The sequence below is a fragment of the Coffea arabica genome, chromosome 9c (assembly GCF_036785885.1).
Source record: "Coffea arabica cultivar ET-39 chromosome 9c, Coffea Arabica ET-39 HiFi, whole genome shotgun sequence".
Lineage (NCBI taxonomy): Eukaryota > Viridiplantae > Streptophyta > Magnoliopsida > Gentianales > Rubiaceae > Coffea > Coffea arabica.
The window spans coordinates 31,405,688-31,429,891 of NC_092326.1; the positions used below are offsets into that span (position 1 = coordinate 31,405,688).

General features: G+C 35.2%; 1 long non-coding RNA gene across 1 annotated transcript; it reads right to left on the minus strand.

The window, feature by feature from the left end:
- Nucleotides 1–20,989: 20,989 nt before the first annotated feature.
- LOC113707763 (uncharacterized) lies at nucleotides 20,990–24,157 on the minus strand. Its single transcript, XR_003452325.2, has 2 exons — nucleotides 23,795–24,157; nucleotides 20,990–21,158 (listed from the first exon to the last, which is right to left on the minus strand). It is a non-coding gene; the product is annotated as an uncharacterized lncRNA (long non-coding RNA).
- Nucleotides 24,158–24,204: the final 47 nt, after the last annotated feature.

Sequence of the window (24,204 nt, forward strand, 5' to 3'; positions counted from 1 at the left end):
AATGAAAGCAAAAGAAAATCAGCAAGACAGAACGAATGCAACCGTACCAAATGAAACAAGGAACCAGCAGAGGACCCAAAAAAACAGAACAAACTACACAAAAAGTGAGCTTAGCCGTGAAAGTTTCTAACTTTTCATCTCTTTTTTTTGCAATGAATCCATTTCCGTAAGAAAAATAAACCTAACCCGCTCAACCCAGGTGTAATTTTCATCCGAGAACACTTTCGAATACTAAACAACAGCAATCTCCAATGCACTCAGGAACAGAAAGTAAGCATATAGATCTCCAAGATAGTCATCACTCTATACAGATGTCCAAGATAGTAATGAAGAATCATGTGGATACAAACGAAACATGAATCGAGAGAACAATAGTTAACTTCAACCCGAATCTGATGCACCGTGAAGATGCTCCCCAGAAAAAGTTCTTACTTTGGGAAAAAGCTCTTCTAGGTTGCTCTTTTCCTTCCGTTGATTTTCCGTCTCCAGCCTCCTTTTCCGAATCCCCTTAGTTGCAGCGCTCTCCTTCCTTGCCCACAAACTATCGATGTTTTTCTACCTCTCAGCCCCCTTTTTTTCTTTCTTTCTCAGCCTCCGCTCTTTCTATCTCACCCAGCTCTCTTTTCCTCAAAACCTCGCCGTCCTCCTCTCTATTAGACTCTCCCTGGCCGTCAACCTCACTCTTAGCTCACTCCAAACCCTCCTCCTTCCTTTCTTGGCTGCGGCTCTCCTTTTATATGCCCACTCAAATCCTTAAACCCTCACATTAATGGTGTTGATGAAAGATCAGTTTCTTGGGGATCTTTTGAGCCTTAGATCAAACCAAGTGGCTTGCTGTTTGAATGATCGAACGGATGAGAAAAAATGGAGCTCCCAAATTTTGTATCTGCGTTTTTTGCAGATGAAAATGTAGAGGAGTTTTGATTTTATGCTTCTCAGGTACATGAGCTCTTTTTTTTTTTAGTGATGATTTTCCTTTTTCTTTTCTTTTTTTTTAATTAAATAACAACGAACTTGAATCTAAAATAACTAAAGCATATTTTTGTGAATAATTTTCTTTTTTTTCGATAAATTCTATGCTAAAATGACTTAAAAAATAAAAATAAAAATAAAAAACTAAAAGTAAATAAAAACTAACATAAAAAATAAAAATAATAGTAAATAAAACTACACTAAAAATTTGGTGTCTACATACATTATCAATAATATCATGGAAAACCTAGCAACAATAATGACAACCAATTAATCAATCCTCCCAAGGATGTTTTGAATGCATGAGACCCCAAAACCCATATTGTGATTCACACACATAACATCAAATTCCAAAGGGAAGTTTCGAGCTAGATAATAAGGTAGCTCATGATAAACCCCCATGTCTCTTGTCAGCGTGTTAATGCTCAAATTAATTGTAGCAATTTGGGCATAAATATTTGCTAGGCCGTTGGTAGAAATTTCAAACAACTTTCTGTCAATGCTTCCGGGGTAATGAAATTAAAATTCTCACGGTCTAGCATGAGTCATTTGGATAATTTGGCACAGATATCTTTGGATGGCTGTTGGCAGCTAAAGGATATACAATTCTACGTAAGAATGGTTCATGAAATAGGTTCCCAAATCGTCTTTACTAGTAGGCATCACGCAATATGGATCTTTTACTAAAGCTTTAACAACAGGCAAACAAAAAAAAATTTGACAAAAGGGTAAGAAAAATTACTATAATTTCCTATCCCATTTTAACAATCGATCTCCTCGAGAAAAGGTAGATAAGCTGCATAATAATTCAAAAGCAGAAATTCAGAATTAACAAGACTCTTCATTCTCAAAGGGTTTACTTTATTTTACCTCCTCTCGACAATATTACAATATCAGAATCTTTTCATAAACTAAGCTATAGGGAACAACTTTTTAGTCATCCAAATTATTGGAAGTCTACCAACCATCCCCATCCTTATCCAAAACCAATAGCATAGAAGGAGAGAAGTCTATAAAACCCTATAACGATTATAATCACAATCCCATAGATTATGATTAGGGATTTTCTATCTATTCCAGCTATTTGTTGCTAGTCGGTAGCTCATATAAATCAAACCATGCAAAATATTTAAAAATGTGAATAATTGTTTCATTTCCTGTGTTTAAACATATGGACACACTTGATTTAATTTGTTGAAATTGAGATAGATTTCAAAATCTATTTTAATTTATTGAAACTTTATATGAAGCTACTAAACGTAAATTATTTTAGATAATTTTTTAATTCTCTAGAAAATAGGAAGTTAAGAATAAAATGAATACATAAGATACTAAATTAAATTAATTTATTGTAACAATCTGACAATCTACCTAATTTCAAATCCTTCTACTACATTACTATGTTTGTAAATATGATCAAATGAACTTGGTCGCGCTATAATTTGATAGTAAATCATGTTTAACTTCAATATCTATTGCATAATATTTTATTGTTTCATGGATTAAATCCCTAGAAAGAATATCATTCTTCCATCTTTTTTTACCAAAGCTAAAGCTGCTCACTATTATAACACAAAAAAAAACTTACAAATTTGCTAAAAGAGTAAATCACGTTTTAAACTTTGAGTATATGATACTCTTGATTGGCTTCCTCTCAACATTCATACTTGAAACACTTATGATTCAACCATTATTTTAAGATGTTATGGTTTCTTTGAAATATGTATAAACTTTGAAAGAAATAAAAGGAATAGGAAAATTTTTTTAACGTAAAAATATAAAAGAAAGCAATGTATATATAGGCCTGCCTAAACATAGTGGTAAAATTACTTTATCTTAATACCAAAAAGCTTTCGAACCAAATACCCAATTATCCCCTAAAAGACAAAGATTAAAAAAAAGATAGTCGAAGTTTTTTTAATTGAATATTTTTAGTCATTTTCAATATATGAATAAAGATATATTGAAACATATAATTGTTAAATATTGTACATGAACTAAACAAAAAAAAAGAAAAAGCCTATAACAAAAAAAATTAAATTTATGCATAATTTTATTGATAAAAGATATAATTTCATTCCATGAAATTTGCCCTAAGGGCAAGTAGCAAACAACATATTAAACATGTCACAAATACAATACATATGAAAAATCTCTAGATCTAACAAATTTTAGAAATAATAAAAATGACACTATGAAACTCTAATAAATTTATAATTCAAATAAATGATGAGCAGCCCAATAAATATCTATCATGTCAACACCATCAGATCTGTAATCCAACTAGTTCAAGCTCGAATTTGATAGTGAAAATTTGATAAAAGGACTTGAGAAATCCCAGACCTGACATACAAATTTGAAAAAAAAAACTTTTAGATCTAATAAATAAATGGCTAAAAAATTAAAGGAAAAACTCGCATTAGCATACTCTAGAAGAACAAAACCCTCAATGAAACCCTAAAAAACAAGAAACTCCTACTAGTAAACACTAGGAGAGCGAAAAATCTTATTAGGATACTTTAGGAGAACCTTTATTAAATATAAAAGAAGAGTAAAGGGAGGGCACTTGGCTTGGTCTCCCTTCCACATAAATGTTAATATAATGAAACTTGCCATAGGTGTCCTTGAGTTATGGATAGTAAGTGAAAAAAGAATAACAAATTAATTAGATGAAGAAATTAAGGCATAAGAAAGAGTTCAACCAATTATTTTAAGATTAATGTACGTAGTATTTAAAGTAACAAAATTTGGATAAATTTAACTATTTTGTTGAATTTGAGAGTAGATTGGATTTGGTAGTAGTATTTGAAAAATGTAAAATTAAGTGATAACTAATATGAAAATTGGAGATATTAGTGTTAGAGAACGTAACATGTTTGGTATTGGAGAATTTAAATGACAAGCTTTAAATTTTTTTGAGCATTCTGTTAGAAAGCACATATCAAACTGTCAGAGTATTAGAAAGCTTCTATAGCATTCTAATAAATAGATAGATTAGAGAGGCTTATTGATAAGTTAGTTTAACTACAATTTTTTACTAGCTATAGAAACATTAAAGTAAAGAATTTTACTTAGATAGGCTTTTTGCTAAGTTGGTTTAAGCAAACTTTTTCCTCTTGACACTACAACAAAAATGACCTTTAACGGCATTTAAAAGTGTCAGTATAGATAATTTAACCTGACACTTCGGACAAGTGTTGTCCCTTCCAATGTGGGGATAGGCTCGTAGCATTCAAACGTGTCAGGATAGCTATAGTATAACATTAGAATATCGAATTCTATGCTGACACTTTTAATTGTCAGGAGTTTTTTTTTATATAGAAGTAACCTGTAGGTAGTGCTCTCTGCTATACATTCTGTCAATCAGAAACCCAAAGGACTTGTAAAATTATCCCAAAAAACAGAACGCATATAGTAATCTAAAAACAAAAGTCAATGCTCAAATATAATTTATTGAACTAAAAGTCAGTAACAAGTACTAACATAGCAAATCCCTAACAAGTACAAATTTGAAAGATTCTCTTGTGCACAAACTAAAAGATCCTCATGTGCACAAACTAAAAGACTCTCTTCACTAACAAGTAGAAAGAACTTGCAGTAGCTTCCAAACTTTCCAATGAAATGAGAGCCGTCAGTCATAACCACGAATACCCCATCAATCTTCAGCTGGTTCCACCTATGCACAAAGTTTGTTGGGATTATTAGATCATCATAGCTAGCAATAAAATTCATTAATGTGTGAAAAGCATAAGGAACCACTTACCAAAGCTGATATTCAGTGTAGTTTGTGTGCCTCTCGCATGTCTTAATCCACTTCTTAAATCCATTGACAGAGCATTATGCAGTAAAGATTGCTGCAGCTACTAAGAGAGACGAGGGAACCTAAGCATTTCATACCCGACAAGGCACAACTCAACGATCAAGAAGGACAGAAGTTCCAACTAGTCACCAGAAGATTATTGGCAGTTATTAGGAATAGAAACAGAAACTTGAAAGGAATTTACTACAAAACAATAAAAACAACCGAACAAGAAAGGAATGATTGAATCATTTGTTTTTTTAAAAAAATTTTCTGAATAAACATGGCTTCTCTCTTTCACTGGCTTGTCAACATGTATCCAACACTCGGTGGTCTTTTTGAAGCTCAAATATCTTCTTTCCTTCTTTATAGCTGCTTCCAAAGGCTGCTCTAGAAATCACATCAGTAGAAAGGCTCTGCAGTTCAGGATTGATATCAATTTCACTCCATCCATCGGATGCAACCAACATCTTCCATCGATCAATCAGGTTGCAGCAACTTGCTAAAAACTCTGGCACCATTCCCTGCTTTCTTTAAGTCATAAGTACATAGGGATGAAGCTCACTTATATTAACAGTTTAGGCATGCAACTTGATCAAGATAATGCACTTATGCTCTTCCTTAGCATAACTTGTTGACCTCAGAAAAGTTCTTTTTATTGCAATGCATTTAATTAAAGAATGTTCAGTTATGTTTCACATTCTTTTTGGTCAAATGTACTAAAAAAGAATTGTCTACCCTGCTTTTCCGACCATTAGTCTATAAGACACCAACTAATAGCCAAAAGCCTACCAGAATAAGATATGAAGCATTCCACGAAGCATTACTTACACTGCAGTGGGACAGAAAAAATCAGAAAAATTCCACAGTAATCTAGAAGAAAGCAGGGATTACCAGCAGCTTCTCATAGTGGAATGCAGGAGTAATTAACCTTCTACGCTTGGCCCATTTCTCACCTTCCAAGGTTGAGACTGTGACGCCCCGAAAAATGAGTTTGAGAACCCGAAAATTTTCTAATTTTCTAAGGTTTATTTTATTTAATTGCCCGCCTTTTCTACATTTTCTTGATTAGAAAAATTTCCCAAATAAAGTTTATGAGCAAAGATAGTTTTAAAATGATTTTTCTAGTATAGGTTAGTTTTTGAGAAATTAAAAGCGTATTTTGGACGTGGGACCCGCAAGTGCGGTAAATGCATTATATTTTTGACAACTTGTTGGAATTTTGTATTAAGTGATATTATTTTACAATGTGTTAAGATATTTGTATTGGAGAGACAAAAGGATAAGTTTTGAACAAAAAGGTGCCAAGTGTCACAAACCCATTGGATGTTGAATTTGACCAAGACTTTTCTAACTTTACTGAAACCAATTTGGACCCAATTTTTCTCCCATTTTTCTTGTCATGGCCGGCTGTTAAGAGGAGCAAAATAAGAGAGAAAAAACTTCATTTTCTACTCCACTTTCTAGCTTCAATCTTACTCCAATCTACCAAATCAACCATTGAATCTTGTTTTTGCTCCATAGAAAACATTAAGTGAGTATTTGTGAGGTGTTTATTGGAGTAATTTCGAAGATTTAAGTGCAAGGTTGCTCCATCTCTTTGGTTACCAAGGTGAGTGGTGAAGGATCCCTTTCCTCCCTTAATTGATGCTTAAATCATGATTGGTGGTGGTATGAGATGCAATATTATGGATTATATCTTGATTTTGGTTGAATTGGTGAAGTTTTATAATTATTGGGGATTTTTCTGTTTTCATATGGATATGATTATGGGGTCATGTATGATGATTGTAAATGATGTTTAATGACTTTAGGAGGTGGAAAAAGTGATTAATTGCAACCAATTTCTGTTTTGGACCAAAAATTGAAAAGTGAGGGTTTTGTGATGAACATTCTGTCCGAATTTTTAGGTCCTAGATAGAGGCCGAATTGCCTTTGCTTAAAACATGAAAGTTGTAGGGAACGACATTTTAGAGGTGCCTAGAAAATTTCAGGTCAATCGGAGTAGCGTAGAGTGAGAAAAGTCGAAATTACTATTGTTGTTCTGGTTTACCCGAAATTGGGATTTGCGACTATAATTGGTTGTTTTGGCTGGAATTGCTTCTGAATTGGATGTTGAGGCCTTCTGATGAAATTTAGCCCTGTTTCTTAGCTTTCATCTGGTTTTGGAATTTCTGGATTTGGACTTGGAGAGCCTGAGTTATGATGTTTCCGCTAGAATGCGTTTTGGTGAATCTGTTTTTGTGATTCTGGTGTAGTTTCTTGCATTTTTGACCTGGTTACACTCGAAACTGGGTTGAGTGACCTTCTGTAATATTGTAACCCTATCTCTTAGCTTCGAAACAGTGGGTCTTGTACCTTCATCCGACAATCGTAGTGGCTTTGGTGCCATTACCGCAAAAGGATGTCAAAAGCTATTTTTCTGGTTTTGAGCTTAACTTTCATTTCCAAACTTTTCCCTAGTTTGACTTGTACTAGTACTACTTGGAGTTTGCTGAATGGCTATTGGATGAACTTGTTGTTGTGTGTGTACCTTTGGGTTGGAATGAGGAAATCATGAAGCCATGATGGCTGGAAAAGTAAGCAAATTTAGGGGAAGTGCTGTCCGAACTTTTAAAGGACTTGTTTGCATTGAGTTTGTGATCTAAAACTTGGATTTGAGCAAGGCAATGATATATGATGGATGGTTTCTGAGCCATGGAGGTGAGTGACCCTAAACTATTTCTGAAGTTATTTATGAACCGTTTCCTGCATTATTTACTTTTGAACTGTTTCCAAAGTTACTTTTGAACCGCTTTCCTGCATTATTTACCTTTAAACTGTTTCCAAAGTTACTTTTGAACTGTTTTCTTGCATATGAGTGTTCCTTGTTTGCTGTATTTCATGACTTATTGGCTTGTTATTATTGATTTATAATGTGTTAAGTGCTTTTGATGATTGTTAAAACGAGTTTTCTAGGCGAGTGTGTACTTTATCGCACTCGACCTAAATAAATATGAATTTTCAATGATTAATGATTAAATGCTAGTTGCGCATGAATGTAAGTCGTTTGGCTGAATTGGGCCCTGCCCTTCGTTACCGATCGACTCGAGCCAGAAGCGGACTCGGTCGGGCGATATGGTGACTCTGGGTGAATTTGGTATACTCGAGTATTACCTTGTAGTCCGGCTACGTCCGGATGGGTGGAGACCGGCCAACGTCCGGAAAAAAAAAAGATGAACGAATAAAAAGATGAACGAGGGATTATTTATAAAAAAAATGAACGTATCCTTTTCATGAATGTTACTATCGCTTTCCATTGTACATGTTTCTTGAATTATTGATACTCCATATTTAATGTTTTGTAAATGTTGTAATCGTTTCTGGACTTATCATTTGATTTATGACATCATTGATTTATGACATCATTGAAAAGAAATATTGTGAAACCGATTTGATTACTGATTTTAATGGTTACTCGCTGAGCTTCTATCTCACCCCAAAAATATTTTATTCCCCTCCACAGGGCTCAAGGCGAAGGCAGGACTTGTTGTGCTTATGCACGTGAATGGATGGCCTATATCTTGTACAGTTTTGGATTTGGAATCATTTGATGTATAGTTGGGAATTAGTTTCCGCTGCATTTGTGACATGTAATTATTGGAGACTTGGATGTATATTTGTGGACCATGTGATGTATATTTGAGGTTTATTCTTGTAATTCATTTGAGGACTTTAGTGAACGACTGAGTCCCGGCGAGAGCCGGGCAGGCGGCCCGCCGAACCCTCTGGTTCGCCTTAGGGGGAGGTGGGGTCGTCACAGAGACTCCCAGCGTTAAAAGGTCCACAAGAGGGTTCTGTGGAGGCTTTTGGAAGTGACCATCTTTGTCATTCAATATCAGCCTCATCAGCTCTGCCTTTCCCATTATCAGTCTCGGCCTTGTCCCAGTCCAACTCAGGCATACTTTTCCTACTTTAGCAAACCAAGCCACCATTAATCACAATTCAATGGAGTCATAGTTTTTATTTTTCTTGGCAGATGTAATTGTCGAGCTTGTAATAACATGCAAATAACTAAAAAGTTTCACCCCTCAGAACTATGTAAACTATGATTAATTCAAATTGAATAAACTAGGTTTCTCTCTTTCACTGGATTGTCAACATGTATCCTTTTAAGACTCTTTCACACGAAGTATCTGGTCACATGAGATTTGTTTGTAATCACTTTTCTAAGATTCACCAGTTTCTCGGTTGTCTAGACATTATATCGAACAGGTTATAAACAACAAATTCATAACAAAATAGTCACATGAACCAAGTAGACAACCGAGAGGAATAAAGCTAAACAACAAGTACACTCAATTATAAACAATTACTATATCCATTTCAATCTCAAACAGACTAGGCTAGAGGATGGGTATTGGTACTCACAAATCAAGGATTCGGCTGTGGCTTTCTCGTCCTGGTTGTAATCGCTCCCCATGCTAGGAAAGGCAGGATACTCTTAGAAAGGAGAGTCTGGAACTCTTTCACAGTGGCTGATTGTTCGTTACTGTAACTGGTCACAGGAGCCAGAAAGAGTGAAAGGAAAGAAAGTGGAAGAAAGTCTCCTTTAGTACCTCGGTGGTCTATTATTTTCCAGGTTTCTTTACCCATCTGCAATCGCCTTGCGCCATCTACAAAAAGCTCCGATCTTAACGCCCCTACTTGGCTGAGAGATAATTTGCCGAGAGTTAGTTTGCGGAGAGAGTGTGTTTTTTGTGAGAGAGATCAGAAGAAGCAAAATTTGACTAAGTGTTTTGGCCGGCAAATTGAAAGTTTTGAATATTTCACAACAAATGAATCTTCCGCCAATTCACTATATATGATGTTGTTTTGTGCCTCTTCTTTTTTTTTTTTTTTTGGTTTATCTCACATTTTCTCAAGTGTCATGATAGGTAGTCCAAAGGCACATTATCATTCTCATATCAGATAAAATTAAAAAAAAATTAGAGTGTATATTATTGAGTTGATAACAAATGTCATAATTGAAGTGCTATAATGACACAAACCAACAAGTATCCTTATAGGCATGTCAGGAAAAGCCATTTTTGTTGTAGTGTGATTTGAACATTTGAACTAAACTGATAGATAAGCATTAGATAACATTAATCATACTTATCAAAAAAATAAATAATCTAAAAACCTTGGAAAATGATATCAGAAGCCTTCTAAAACATATCAATTAGTGAATAGTATATAATTTGGCAAGAATGTGAGAACCCTCACTTTAAAACGCAATTTCCCTAAACCACATGCCTTGCCCTAAGATTTAAACCACTTTTTATATGCCCTTTCATTATATTTTACATGTGTTACAACAATTCCCTTGTATTGCATTTCATTTCCTCTACTTGAATTAAAACATTTCTTTGAGTTAGTTTTAGTTTATTTCACCACTTACATTTTTACCAAATATTATTTTATTGTGGTTGGGACTTTATATGATAGGTTAGAGGTGTTAAATAGGTATTGAAATATTTGGAATGGTTGAAACACTATTAGTCAAAGATTAAGGAAGAAATGAATAAGAATTGAGCCAAGTGGCCAAACGCTAGCCATGCATCTTGTTTGACCAAAGGTTAGAGGAAATTTAAACCATTCTTGGCTCTATTATTTCTTAGGTTGGCTGAATTCTTGAAACTTCTCAAGGAAGAGAGAAAACTCCATTTTTCTTGCTTTCTAACCCTAGTTTGATCAAGAGCTAAAACCAAAAGAAAAAGAGTTTGAGTTAGTAGAGTGAATCTCCTCCAACCCTAGAGTTTGTTTCAAGCTTGAAGCTTTCATTTTGGTGGATTATTTTGGTGGTTCAAGCTTCTTACAAGAGAGGTAAATAATCTTTAAATCTTGGTTTTATGGTGTTATATCATGTACTATAAGTTTTAATAGCAAGCTACAAGTTATTTGCAAAGATTTGTGATTAATCTTCTTGAATTAAACAAGTAGTAGTTGTGATACCCCAACTTTTAAGATCATCTTTTGTTTAGTCTCAAACAGGATATTACAGTTTCTTTAGTTTATTTTTATTTTAAAACATTATTTTGTTTCAAAGAAGATACTAAAGTTATTTCTTTGGGTTTGATTTAAAACCTTGTTTTGTTTTAAAAGACTAGAAACCCTTAAAGTCTAATCAAAACCCTAGTTTCATTTGTAACTGACCGTTTTCTCAAATTTCTCATATTTTACCCGAAACCCTAACTGGAATCAAGGGAATTGTAAAATCCCTCACATTTTTCTTAAATGTCCTTTTTATTTGGTGTTTATTCCTTTCTAATAGCTTTACTACTCAATCACCCCCACAATAAGTGCAAATAAACCTAGAAAGTAGAGTTTCACTTTTCGTTTTTAAGTTAGCGTGAATTAGGGTTTTACGCCTATCCGTAGTGCGACTATCCGGTACGAAGTATGGATCAAATTTAGTGATTAAAAGTGAGTTTTAGATGATATTAAGTGTGGGATTAGAGGTGATAATAATAAGTTAGTGAACTATAAGTTAAAACCCTAGTATACGCGATTTAAGAAAAATCGGGTTGAACCGACGTGTACCGTTCTCTACCGATAGATTACACCACTTGACCACCACTTTATTACCTTAATTCCCTTATTTTTACTTGACTAATTAGCCCTAAATTACCCCTTAATCCAGCCACCTTTGTTGACTAAAGAAAAGAAAAAAAATTAAGATTGAATCCTACGGTGACACTTGGCGGTAATCCACTTAACTTTGACCCAAGCTTATTAATATCTTCTTAACCTTCTTGAAGCTTCATTTTAGCCTCCATTTCTACACATTAGAACCATGACTTAGAGAGGAGAAAAGGAGAGAAAGAAACCAAGTGAGCAACCACCAAGTTTCACCTTGAATCACCTTCATTTGAGCAAAATCAATGAATCCAAACCGATTAAACCTTCATTTGAGTGCTTAGGTAGTTGTGTGTGGTAAAAGTTTGGAAATAAAGTGTTTGGTTTCACACCTACAAAGGAGTTTTTGACAGGTACATGGCTGTCTTCTCCTTATCTCTTACTTAAATTTGGTTAAGGTTGGATAACAATGCATATTTGTGTCAAATGATAGTTATTTTAGTGGTTTGGATGGATATGGTGCATGTTCTTGAGTTAGGGTTGAGTTGGTTAACTGTATTTGTTGTTGTTTAGGTGGTATATGGTGTATATAATCTTGGATAGGAGGTTGAGGTAGTGGTTCAAGCTAGAAATATGAAGTTTGCACCTTAAATTCATTGAATTCCAGAATTAGAGCTCTTCACTACTTGGTTCTGTCCGGTCCTGTTCGACCATGATGGAGGCCGAATTAGGCTTAGTATAAAACATAAAAGTTGTAGATAATGATATTTTATAGTTTTCTGTAAAATTTCAGCTCAATCTAAGTACTGTACCATGTGAAAAGACAAACATACCCCTGACTGCCATAGGAAGAACTTTAGGGACAATTTTGACATTTCACCAATCTGACAGTGTCTGTTCACCCTGATGCGTACGGAATTAGTGTTTGGCCAAAACATGAAAGTTGTAGTGCTATGTCTTAGATTTCCAACTCCCCTAGAATCGCCTCAATTGGACTTCGGTAGCCTGAGTTATTGTCATTTATGCATAGTACGGTTGACTAGCCCGAATGTGAGATTCTGGTTCTGTAATTTGAGATTTTGACTTAGATACACTATAAACTGGACTGAGTGATCTCCATCAAAGTTGTAGGCCTTTGTCTTAGCATCGAAACGGTAAAAATTGCATCCCAATCTGATAAGTGTAGCTTTGCTTGTACTCGTTACGCTAAGTAACGGCAAATCTGTCTTTTGATTTATGCCTTCCATTTCATTTCCGGACATGTACCTAATTTAATTTTGTACTTGTATGAGTTTGAGTCTATGGAATGGCTATTGAAATGAGATTATTTTGTGTGTGACTTTGGGACTGTTTGAGAAAAATATTGAAGCCATAAATGGCTGGAAATTAGGTAAAAACAAGGGGCATGCCGCCAAATTTTCGCTAGAGATATAAATTTGCCTTTGGAGTTCTAGTTCTGTATTTTGCAAAGTTGACTTGGATACACTGAAAACTGGGTTGAGGTGTCTTCATGAAAGTTGTAACATTTTGTCTAAGTTTCGAGACACCATCTAGTACATTTTGATCCGATAACCACAACTCCAATTTTGGTCAAAATTGTGTAACCCGTTTTGTATCAATTTTTTATTATTTTTGACCGTTTTCGGCCGTTCTCGATTGTTTAAGTTATTAACTGCTATTGTATGGCCTTTTCACTTATGTGTGTATATAATCTATCTATACAGACTGTGACGTTTTTTACGGTGACGGTCAAGCTCAGTGACTTGTATTGTTTTTTGTGCCAAGCTTTATCAAGTGAGTAATTGGGTTGTTTATTGATGTGAAATTGTTAAAGTGCTTTATATATGTTAAATGAGTACTTAGGCGAGGGTGTACTTTATCTCACTCGACCTAAATCCATCCTTTGTTTTAATTTCCTATGTGAGAATACATGCCTTATGTTGAGTATCACCCTCTTGCTGTGTGCTGATGGAGGTGGTTATATGACTTGAGTATCACCCTCTTGCTGTGTGCTGATGGGGGTGGTTACTTGACTTGAGTATCACCCTTTTGTTGTGTGCTGATGGGGGTGATTACATGACTTGAATTGAACCCCATTTGCTGTGTGCTGTTTGGGGTAAATACTTTGTTGTGTACTTTGTTGAGAGATACCATCTATTGAGAGATCGGATATCTCAGGGCTTGGTTCCAGCCCGGTTCTAAGGGTTAGACGAACTATTCGAGCCAGCTGGGGCTTGGTCGAAAATAGTTCCATGCTAAACTTGGGATTTAATTCTTTGTTAAAACTTTGACGAAAGCTAAGTTATTTTGTTTCACTCGAGCTGCTGTGTGCTGTTGACTGGCCGGCGGGGGTTGATAAGGTGAACGGGGAAAGTTAAGTGGAGTCTACGGACATGAGTACTTTGGTTGACGGAGTGTCAACAGGCGTTCAAGCTCGGGGAATTGAACTGGTTTTGGAGCCACCCGTATCCTACCATTGTGATGTTATTTTTCTGTTGTTGATGTGAAATATCCTGATTACTTGTTTATTTGGATGTGAGTTTTCATTTTACCCCTAATTATTCACTAAGCATATAGCTTACCCCGTTCCATTTGTTTTCCTTAGCAGGGGGTACGAACGAGACGTGAGACTTGTACAAAGTAGTCTAGTTTTGAATTTTGAATGGTACTCGTGCTGGCACTCGACTGGGGTTAATTGGACTCGGATTGTAAACACGTTAATATATTTAGGTGTGTCTAAGCCTTGTAGTTGGATATGAGCATCAATGTATATATTAAGTTTGAACTTCTGGTGTTACTTATTTTCCATGGATGTAAGTTATTTTCTAGAAATACGAGTGAGTGAGTCCTGGCGAGAGTTGGGCAAGCGGTCCGCCGAACCCTGGGGTACGCCCTAGGGGGAGGTGGGGCTGTCACAGTAGTTGGGTTAGTTAGTATGCACACCATGTATTTGATGAAATGTTTAAACTTTGTTCATTGTTGTTTATGAAGTATTAACATGTTTTAGTTTAACACTTGATATGTTGTTTAAGTGAAAATCATGAGAGGATGAAGGTTAGATAAATATGTGAACTTGTGGACTGTTTTCTTTTTCCTTGGCTGACCGGTATTGGAAGAAAGGGTTTTCCCTTGATTTTTGTGGTTCAAATGTACCCTATTCAAGCCTAATAAACATGGCTAGACATTGGTTAAGCTCATGGGTGAGTTGAAATGAAATTTGAGCAAGTAAAGTGGTGGTTTGGTCTATAGTGGACTGGTTTGGTTTTTCTTGATGGCTAGGCTGCTATAGTTATTCTCAATCATGTTTATGTGTTACTTTTTGAACTCCAAAGGTCCTAGGTGACTTGAATCCCTGTACATGAACATTTGAGGATAGATTTGGGTGAATTTGAACCAAAACAAATGGAGATAGCACCAAGAACTAATGTAGTTTTGCTTGAGGTTGGGGCTGATCCAGAGTTGGAAAATCAGCCAACTCGTTCGAGCTACTGGTAGTGATAGGAGACGAACCAGTATGCGTATTTGGTACCATTGGAAATCCCTTTGAGTCTAGTTTCCAACGCTGCTGACGGCACCTAATTCTGACCTTCCTACAGTGAGATATGACCGTTTTCCCAAGACTGCGCGGGCGGGACTGTTCTACCCGCGAAGAACATTTTTAACTTGAATGAAACATTTCTTTTGACCAACTTTCTTGCACTTGTTAAACTTGTTTTCTCATAAACTTTTACTGCATTTTGGGCCAAGTTTTCATGATGAATTGAATGGCTTTAACCACTGACTTGGTCTCTTAATGATCTTACAATTGAGTGGGAAATGAACCTAATTTGTTAATGATTTCACTCGTTGCCCTAGGATTGGGAAACGAAGGTGGTCGTAACCAAAACACTTGACGTTTGAACTCCACATTGCTTGACAGGTGAGTGTTCCAAGTACATGAAAATATTTACGTGGAATGTCTCCTTGCTTGAATAACATGCTTACTTGGTTAAAGTAACTGCTCTTGAATTGATAACCTTTGGGACGAGGATGTACTTTATCATACTCGATCCTTTGTAGTTCACTTCGTGATATTGATATGAGATGAAATGCTTTACTTGCACTTGACTTGTTGGTCACTCGAGTGATTATCCTACCGACTTACGTGTTACATGCTCATTATTGTTAGACAATGCTAGGTATTTGATTTCTAGTCTCATATATAAGTGTGTACTTTATTGCACTTGACCTCGCTCGACTAAACTTTGATATTTTGTTAAAATATGTACTGACCGTTTTGTTATAATTGATATGTGACCAGATTTGCTAAAGAGATTTCTAATTTTCTCCAATTCTTCTTATTTGATCAAGTTTCGTAACCATTCTATTTTCAACTGTTTGGATTTGAAATACTTGAATTGCTTAAAACATGATATGCTGAACTTAATTGTGACTTGAATCTATTTAGGCGAGTATGCTCTTATGTATACTCAATTGACCCGACTTGACTAAACACTTGATATCTCCTTCACGCATGAACAAGTAACTTGATTTGTATATTGACTTGAAATATTTGGAATACTTGAGAATATGAATTATTGGACATTACTTGAAAATATGAATTATTGGACATTACTTGAGAGTATGAATTACTGGACAGTACTGGAATACTTGAGAATATGAATTACTGAACATTACTTGAGAGTATGAATTACTGGATAGTACTGGAATACTTGAGAATATGAATTACTGGACATTACTTGTGACTTGATTCTGGCTAGGCGAGTGTGTCATTATCACACTTGGCCTCCCTTTCTTGAATGATATTGTACTCACTTGAACTTGATTGACATGTATTTGTGTTTGTGCTTGTATTTGACTTGCAAGTGCTGAGCGGCCGTATGTACCACACTCCATCCGAGTGGGAGTACCTCTCATCCTGTCTCAGTACTTTTATCTCGATTAAATCGATAGGAGAGTTATCTCATCGACACTAGTGCTGAGCGGCCGTATGTACTACACTCCATCCGAGTGAGAGGTACTTCTCATCTCATCTTAGTACTTTTATCCCGATTAAGTCGATTGGAGAGTTATCTCATCGACACTAGGGCTGAGCGGTCGCATGTACCACACTCCATTCGAGTGGGAGGTACTTCTCATCCCGTCTCAGTACCTTTATCCTGTTTTGTCGAGTGGAGTGTTATCTCCTCAACTAATTGGTATATTCGAATATCACAACCACTATTTATTTCTGAATACGGAGCATTGGATAGTTGCCAACGACTCCAATCTTGATTACTGAATACTTGGTGGCTATAAGCCATATTCTGAATTACTGTATATCTGGGACTATAAGTCCAACCCCGGGGCTAGTTGGTCAAATCGAACCGGCAAGAGTTTGGTTGAGAAGATCAACGAACCTTGGGTATTTCTTGGACGTTCGGGCCCGGTAGGGGGTGATGGTGGACGGAAACTGGTGTAAAGTGGGGATCTACGGACGTTATACTTTCGTGGTTGACGGAGAGTCAATGGACCTTGATCAAGCTACTGTGAAACTTGCTCCTGAGAGCAACCTATATCCTTTGACATGAATGTGTTCCTTACTGCACCCTTTTGCATGTTTTATCTAACTATTTGCTCAATTATATACTAGATTATGATCTCATCGAAGTTGACTTGTTTCTTGATGTCTGAATATGCTATCTTGTCTCGTATTTTACCTACTTAATTACTTGGAACATCACTGGGCTTCTAACTCATTCCACGCCATTTGTTTTCCTTACAGGGATGAGAACATGAGAAGTTGAATTGAGGAAGGCCTCATTTTCTTTTAAGTTTGTTAGTTGCTGGTGTGAGCACTGCATAGGTGTTTAGCCGACTTATTTGGTTTGATTTTTGGCAAGCTCGACTCTTTGGCTGTAATAATTTCGTTTTCTTTTGAGGGTCTATTTGTAAATTTTTATGTTATTTGACTGAGTCCTAGCGAGAGTTAGGCAGACGATCTGCCAAACCCTTGGGTATACCCTAGGGTTAGGTGGGGCTGTCACAAAGAAGATATAATCTTACAGACAGACTTCAAATTCAAAGTCGAAATAGGATTAGATAGATCTCAGCTTTGTGGAATCTCGTTTCTTGTCAATAGATGTCAGCAATATTCTAATCTAAAAGCCTTGGAAAGTCCATTGCTAGTGCCAAAAAAGGAATTTGGCCCGAGTTCTTGACAGGTGCCGAGCCTGTGCAATAATAATAATAAAATCTAACTACCACCAAAAGCAGTCAATAATCAATTCTAAGTACTGGAACAAAGACTTTAGATGTGCAATGGGTTACTTGATTCACCCTATTTCCGAAGAGTTTGCTTAATCCAATATATCAGAATTAATTAATTGACAAAATTTACTAACTAGTAGACAGTAGCAAGCAGGGTCGTCTCCTCAGGGATTGGGAAATAATTCGTTTCCTTTCGAGTCAAGACAAACGGAGGGATTTAGGATTAAATGCTAATGAATTGCTAACTAAATAAATCAAATGCGAAAAAAATAATTAATTGAAAGAAATAATTGGGAAAAACTCTAGCCAAAGATACACTTCAGAAATGGTTCATGCAACTGATCATCGATTCAAATATAATTCTAATATTTATTAATAGATTGGTTATAATTGTCACACACGCGATAAACAACCAGTCTTTTCTTGCTTTTTCGATAGTCAAGGTATGACCGTTAACTATTTTTCTAACTAAGAAATAACCCTAGGTATGATCGTAGGATTTAATTTCTAAATTACATTGAGAATTAGAAAAGCCCAACCCTAACTAACAAACACTCTACGAGGGTTTGTTTAAATTAGATCGTATGTTTTTCTGACATAAACCCAATTATGCCAGTTGCTATCAGGACGGAAGTAATCGAATAATTACGAATTCAACTACCCCCAATTAGCAAGTAGCCTACGTGAATAATTAAATATTACTCATCTATTCAATCATACACGATAGCTATAGCAATTAAAAGCAGAAAACATACAAATACCTATAAATGAAAAAAACAGTTAAAATAATTTAGATCTCACAGTTATTATTGAATCAAATCTTCAGTTGTCCCTTGACTAGAAATAGGAAGTTAGTTCCATGCAACACAATTGAGAAAAGCCGTCAATTCTTGTCCTCCCAAAATCGATCAACAGAGAAAGAAAAAAACAAGAAAAATCGTTGCCTCCGTTTGTTTCTGGCAGAGCATAAAGAGAGTCTGATATCTCTCCAATTCGGTCAAACAAGGGAAAAAAAGAGAATTAGACCAAGTCAACAATTGTGGCTTCTTTCGTTCGTTTCCTTCCAATTGTGCTAAGAAGCAAAAAAGGTCAAAGACAAAAGAAAGTACAATTCTTCTATGCGTTTTTATCCTCCCACAATAGAAAACGGTCCTACAATCTCACCCTTTTCCTACTTTTTCTCCTAACTTAAATAGCAATTTTATTACAATTCAACTTCTTCAGCGTTTGCTTTCCTTTGGAGTGACCCACGGATTTCCCAATTTATAGCCAGCTACTTCACTTATTATTCTGAAGTTTCTCACGTGCAAATAATCCCGAGAATTCGATTTTGAAGGTTGGAGTTAGGCGGCCCCGCCTAACTCTCACGAAGTCTTCTGAAATGTTGATTTTCAGCACTTTTTCTTCATCACTTCCTGCAATTAATATCAAATACAAAACTTGAGTAGGATCCACCAAATAGTGCAATATTTAGTCAAAATAATTATGCAATATTATCAAAATATCTCACTAAAATGCACCCTATCAATTCTACTTTTCGAAACTAACATAAATCCATAAACCATACGAGAAACCTCCAATCACATGACTGAAAGAATCTAAATGCTCGTCACAATCAAAATCTCCATGACCAATTGGGTCAAAATAATAACAAAAAATAATAAACTAGTATTCAAATTTTACTATGCCTCTTATTCAGCGAACAACTTCATAATTCATTTCAATGAATTGACTAGTTAAAAATGGATCTTAAACCTAAGATTCCAGCCCCATGACATCTTTATCGCCCTTTGCGCCATAACTTTCATAACATCAGTTCTATTGCCAATAAATTCTGTGATTTGAGCGTCTATCTATCAAGTGGAAAAGTGATCCAAAAAGAATAGGAATCAAATTTCGCTTTTGGTAACTGAAAGCTGCCAATATAATCTCTAATAACAAAAAGGTGACCATCAAAAATCCATAGACATCCAAAGGTCACTTTCTTTGTGTCAACCAAGCTATTAAATGTGTATAGAAGGAGAAATGGTATTCTTTTCAATTGATTCATTAGGATGAATACTGTCAATCTAAATCTTGTTTTAATGTGACAAACATTATTTGATGACTTTATTTAAATATGCAGGATACTTTAAGTGAAGACCTTGTAGTGTTTGGCATGGAAAACAAGGTGACAAAAGAAATAAGCCAATTGAGGAAAGCCTGATCTTTTGAATTTTGTTAGAATTTTGTTGAGGAAATATTTACTTAATTATCGTGATAACATTGAACTCTAAGGTCATTCTCTAGTCTCTAGGGTCAACCTGTTTATCAGTGTCTAAGATATTTCTCAAATTATTTTTGAAAAGTTTTTAATAATATATTTTGTGGTCAAAATTAACTCTCTATAAGTTTCCTAGCATTTAATTTTTTTTTTGAATTTCTATAAATTAGTCAAATAATCTTTCATACAAATCAAAGTTAGTACTTTCATAAAAGATCTTGATTCATTTAGCAATCCATCTTTGTTTACATGCTACCCTCCCCTTTTCAAAGTTAAATTGTCATTTTATGAAAATCAATGTTATATCTGACTTTCTCATTAAGGTCTGATAGATTTGATTGTTTTCCAATTAAAAATATCCATAAATCACTCATTATATCTAGATTAAATCTTTAAATTGAAACAATAACATTTTCAATCATCAAACACAAAAACCAATAGTCAGTTCAAACATAAGTTTTCTATAACCTCTTATTTTGTGGTCAAAATCTTTACAAACCATTAATTGTCCAATGGGTAATTAGTTCCAAATGATTCTACAAAAAACATAAGTATTCTTCATTCTAAGCATTAGACTTTGTGAAGTGTTTAACTGAAAATCTTTTATTGAGTTCTTGTGGTTACAAACTAACCTCTTATTTTTCTTGCAAAAACAATCTAGAGACATCAACGGTGTTTTAGAAAATTTGTGCAAGATTGAGGGCAATCTAGTTGAGCTAAAACTTGCTAGCATCGATCCTTTGAATTTGATCTTCTCTAGTATTAGGAAAGTTGCTAGGGTTTGATCTTTTCTTGTATAGGGAACTAAATGTTGGAAACCCTCCATGGTTAGGCCTTCATACTGAACTATCATAAAAACCATATTCCGTACTCTTCAATTTCTATAATTTTATTTTATGTTATTATTTTTCTATTTTTTTACTCTGATTCTTTTATTTCTATTCAACGTATTTGTTTGGGGTATTCATTGGGAAAGGTTATGTGACAACCCCACTTCCTTATAGGGTGTATCCTAAAAGTTAGCGGATCGTCTGCTTGGCTCTCGTCAGAACTCATTGATTTCACATTAACTTCAGATATAACCGTTTGATAATTTCCATTAACCATACATTAACTCCAGAGATAACATTTTGATAAACCAAAACCAACCGTTCACATTCTTTTACAATACCTCGATCGATACAAAATTCCTACCTTATTAAGATGCTAATCACAAGGCTAAAGTCTTCACGATAAATCCCTAAATTCCCTCATTCGATCCCCGACCTCCAACTCCTGTAAGGAAAACAAAGCTAAAAGAGCTGAGCTAATGCTCAGTGAGGTTTGCCGAGCAAGTAACATTTAATAAACATTTAAATCAATACAATTAAGCAAATAGTGCACAATTCACTGTACAATCACTTTCATTAAGCAATTGAAGAAACACTTCACTAAACAATCACTTTTAAAAGGATACGGTGCTCGCATTAGAGCCACTTCAATGTCATTGAGCATTCATTTCAGTGTCAAGACACACTCATTTCACTGTCATTGTACATTCATTTCAATATTATTGCACATTCCGCCGATTCACCCCCTTATGTCCTCCAAAACAATAAACAATCCCCTACATTCAATAATCAGTTCAATAATCTCCCAACCTCATGGTAATACTCGAGTATACCGAAACATTTATCCAAAGCTACCATCCTACCCAACCAAGCCCTTTGCGGGCTCGAATAGTCCGTTGAACAGAGGGTTTTGGGGCCTAGTTCAGCCGATGCAGCAAGGCACACATATGGCTTACATTCATGCACACTTACAGTAACATTCAGTCAATTATCGACCTTCAAGCTCAACTAAGCTGAGTGCGATGAAGTACACCCTCGACTTAGAAGGCGAGGGACAATTGAAATACACTTCACAATAAATCATTTAGTAATAATTCATAATAAACACATTTGTCACATAATTGCACTTAGGTACACATAAACAATTAAACACATAAATTTGAAAAACACTCACCAAATATCCAAATGAACTATTCGCGAGCCTCGCGTTTATTTCCTAGCTCACAGCTACTTCCTGGGGCAATTTAATAAGTTCAAAGTAAATATATAATTTGTAGGTGATCACTTATCTTCTTACTTTATTATCTAAACTATTAATATCAAGTTTGACCTTAAAATATAAATATATTCTTTATTTACCATTTATCCTACATTTTATTTCGAAACCTATTAATTTTATCATTTAAACCAAGAATTATACATATGTTCTAACGTTATAGTTTTTATAGGTATTTAAATTAACTGTAACCTATTTTCCACCCAAAATCTTAAGATGCAAGCTTAGAAACACTCCATTGGTTCTCCTTTTATCTAGCCAAGGTCTAAGTTGTGTGCACTTTAAATTTTATTTCACTACACTAGCCTCTAAGTTTTATAGTCTTTAAAATAGTTGTGAAGACAAGCTTAAGTGATTATAAGCCATTTTAGAAATCAAAGTTCAAAGTTGATAAATTTTTTAGAGGTTGGCAACTTAGTATTCCTATGAACTTCCTTGATTATATCCTATATTTTGAATGAATTTTCACAAGTAAAATTGTTATAAGGTGGTTTGAAGGGGTTTTGATCTGTTTTGGTTCAAGTTCGACTTTTATAATTCAAGTTAAACTCAAAATTTAAGCACTTGTTTAAGAATGGTTCAAAACAGCTTTTCAGCAATAGGTAGTCAAGTTTCTTCCTTTAGTTTGCTATTTTCTTGCTTAAACTTCCTCAAATTCAAGGTACATTTTACTATCATTCTGTTATAGGTCGTTTTTTGTCAAGGCTTAGCTAAAATTTTCAGAAAAACTCAAGAATACAATCGAAATCATCCAATCAACCCCAAATTTACCAAAACAGTTCCGCATGCTTGATTAGCTCCCCTTTCTTTCTCTAAGATTCAATTATTTCGTCTCAAATTAGGACAATCACAATATTCAGAGTAAAACAGAGGAGTAGGGATGTTTTTTATCAATATTTGCATATATTCCAGGTTACAAGATGAAATCTAAGTTTGAGAAAACACGAGAGCATTCTTGGTTCAAAGCTGGGATTTCCAGCCATATATCTTTACCAAAATTTCATTTAATGAATCAAACATTAACCAAATTTGACATGCATTCATCATTGAACATAATATATAATCCCTAGTAGGATTTCCATCAAGAAATTCACCAAAATCAACATTTAAAAGCTATCTAACAATCCAAGTTTCAACATAAGCAAAGCTGGAAGGAAATCCAGCAAACATTCGGTCCAAGTGAGGGATTTTCCCAACAAATTTCATCAAATCCATCCCAAATTGACATGCAATCTCATAACCACTGAAATGAGAACATGCAACTTCTAAATCCAGCAAAATTTTGAAGAAAAGAGCCAAAAATTGCAGCTTTTCTCTCGTTCTGTTGTCCAGAAAATTTTCCAGCCTTGCTTTTGCTCACACATCGATCTTTTCCATGCTTTAACCTCTTAAAAGTCACATGCATGTTAAGGTTAATGTGTTATAAGGTGTTTTGAACTACCGTATCAAAAAAAACTGAAAATTTCTTCCTTTCGCTCTCTCGGCCATGTCATCAAATTTTTAGCAGCTTCTTTCAACAATTTCAGCCATGTTTGTCAATGATTCACTAGTTTCAAAACAAATATCTTATAAGCCATGAGATTAAACATATATCATACATTTTTAGTGAAATTTCCTCCAAGTTTTCGAATGGACAGTTGTGAACTTCAACTCTCCTACCCTTGGCCAAGTCGAACTTTCCAGAAACGAATCAGTTTTCACACAAGATTTCCTTCAGCAAAACTCACTTTTCTTGGCTAAAAACTATCATGCAACATGAGAAATCAAGAGTGCTAGAAGATTGAGAGGTTTATTACAATTGTTACCTCCCTTTTGCAGACAATCTCAGCTGGAAAAATGTGGACAGTTTCCTCCCTCTGCTCCTCAAAGAATCGCACCAGATTTCTCTCTTCTTGCTCCCCCCGCTGCCTCTAGTTTGCACGCCAAACAGCTGCGGTCCTTCCTCCCTCTCAACTTTCTGTTGGTTGGCGTGGTAATAGGAAATGATTCACTCTTTCTCCCTTACTCTCTCTCGGGTGCAGACTTGGAGCAATGAAGAACCAAAAATGTTTCTCACTCGGTGGTGTTTCGGAATGAATGATTATGACCGAAACTCTCTCTCTCTCGGTTTTGTTTCTACTGCTTGGTTTATAAGAAGAGAATTCGACTTATTTCCTTCGCTCAGCCGACCACTCAAGCTTCCTCATTCGGTGCTAATCAATCCAAACTCTCATTC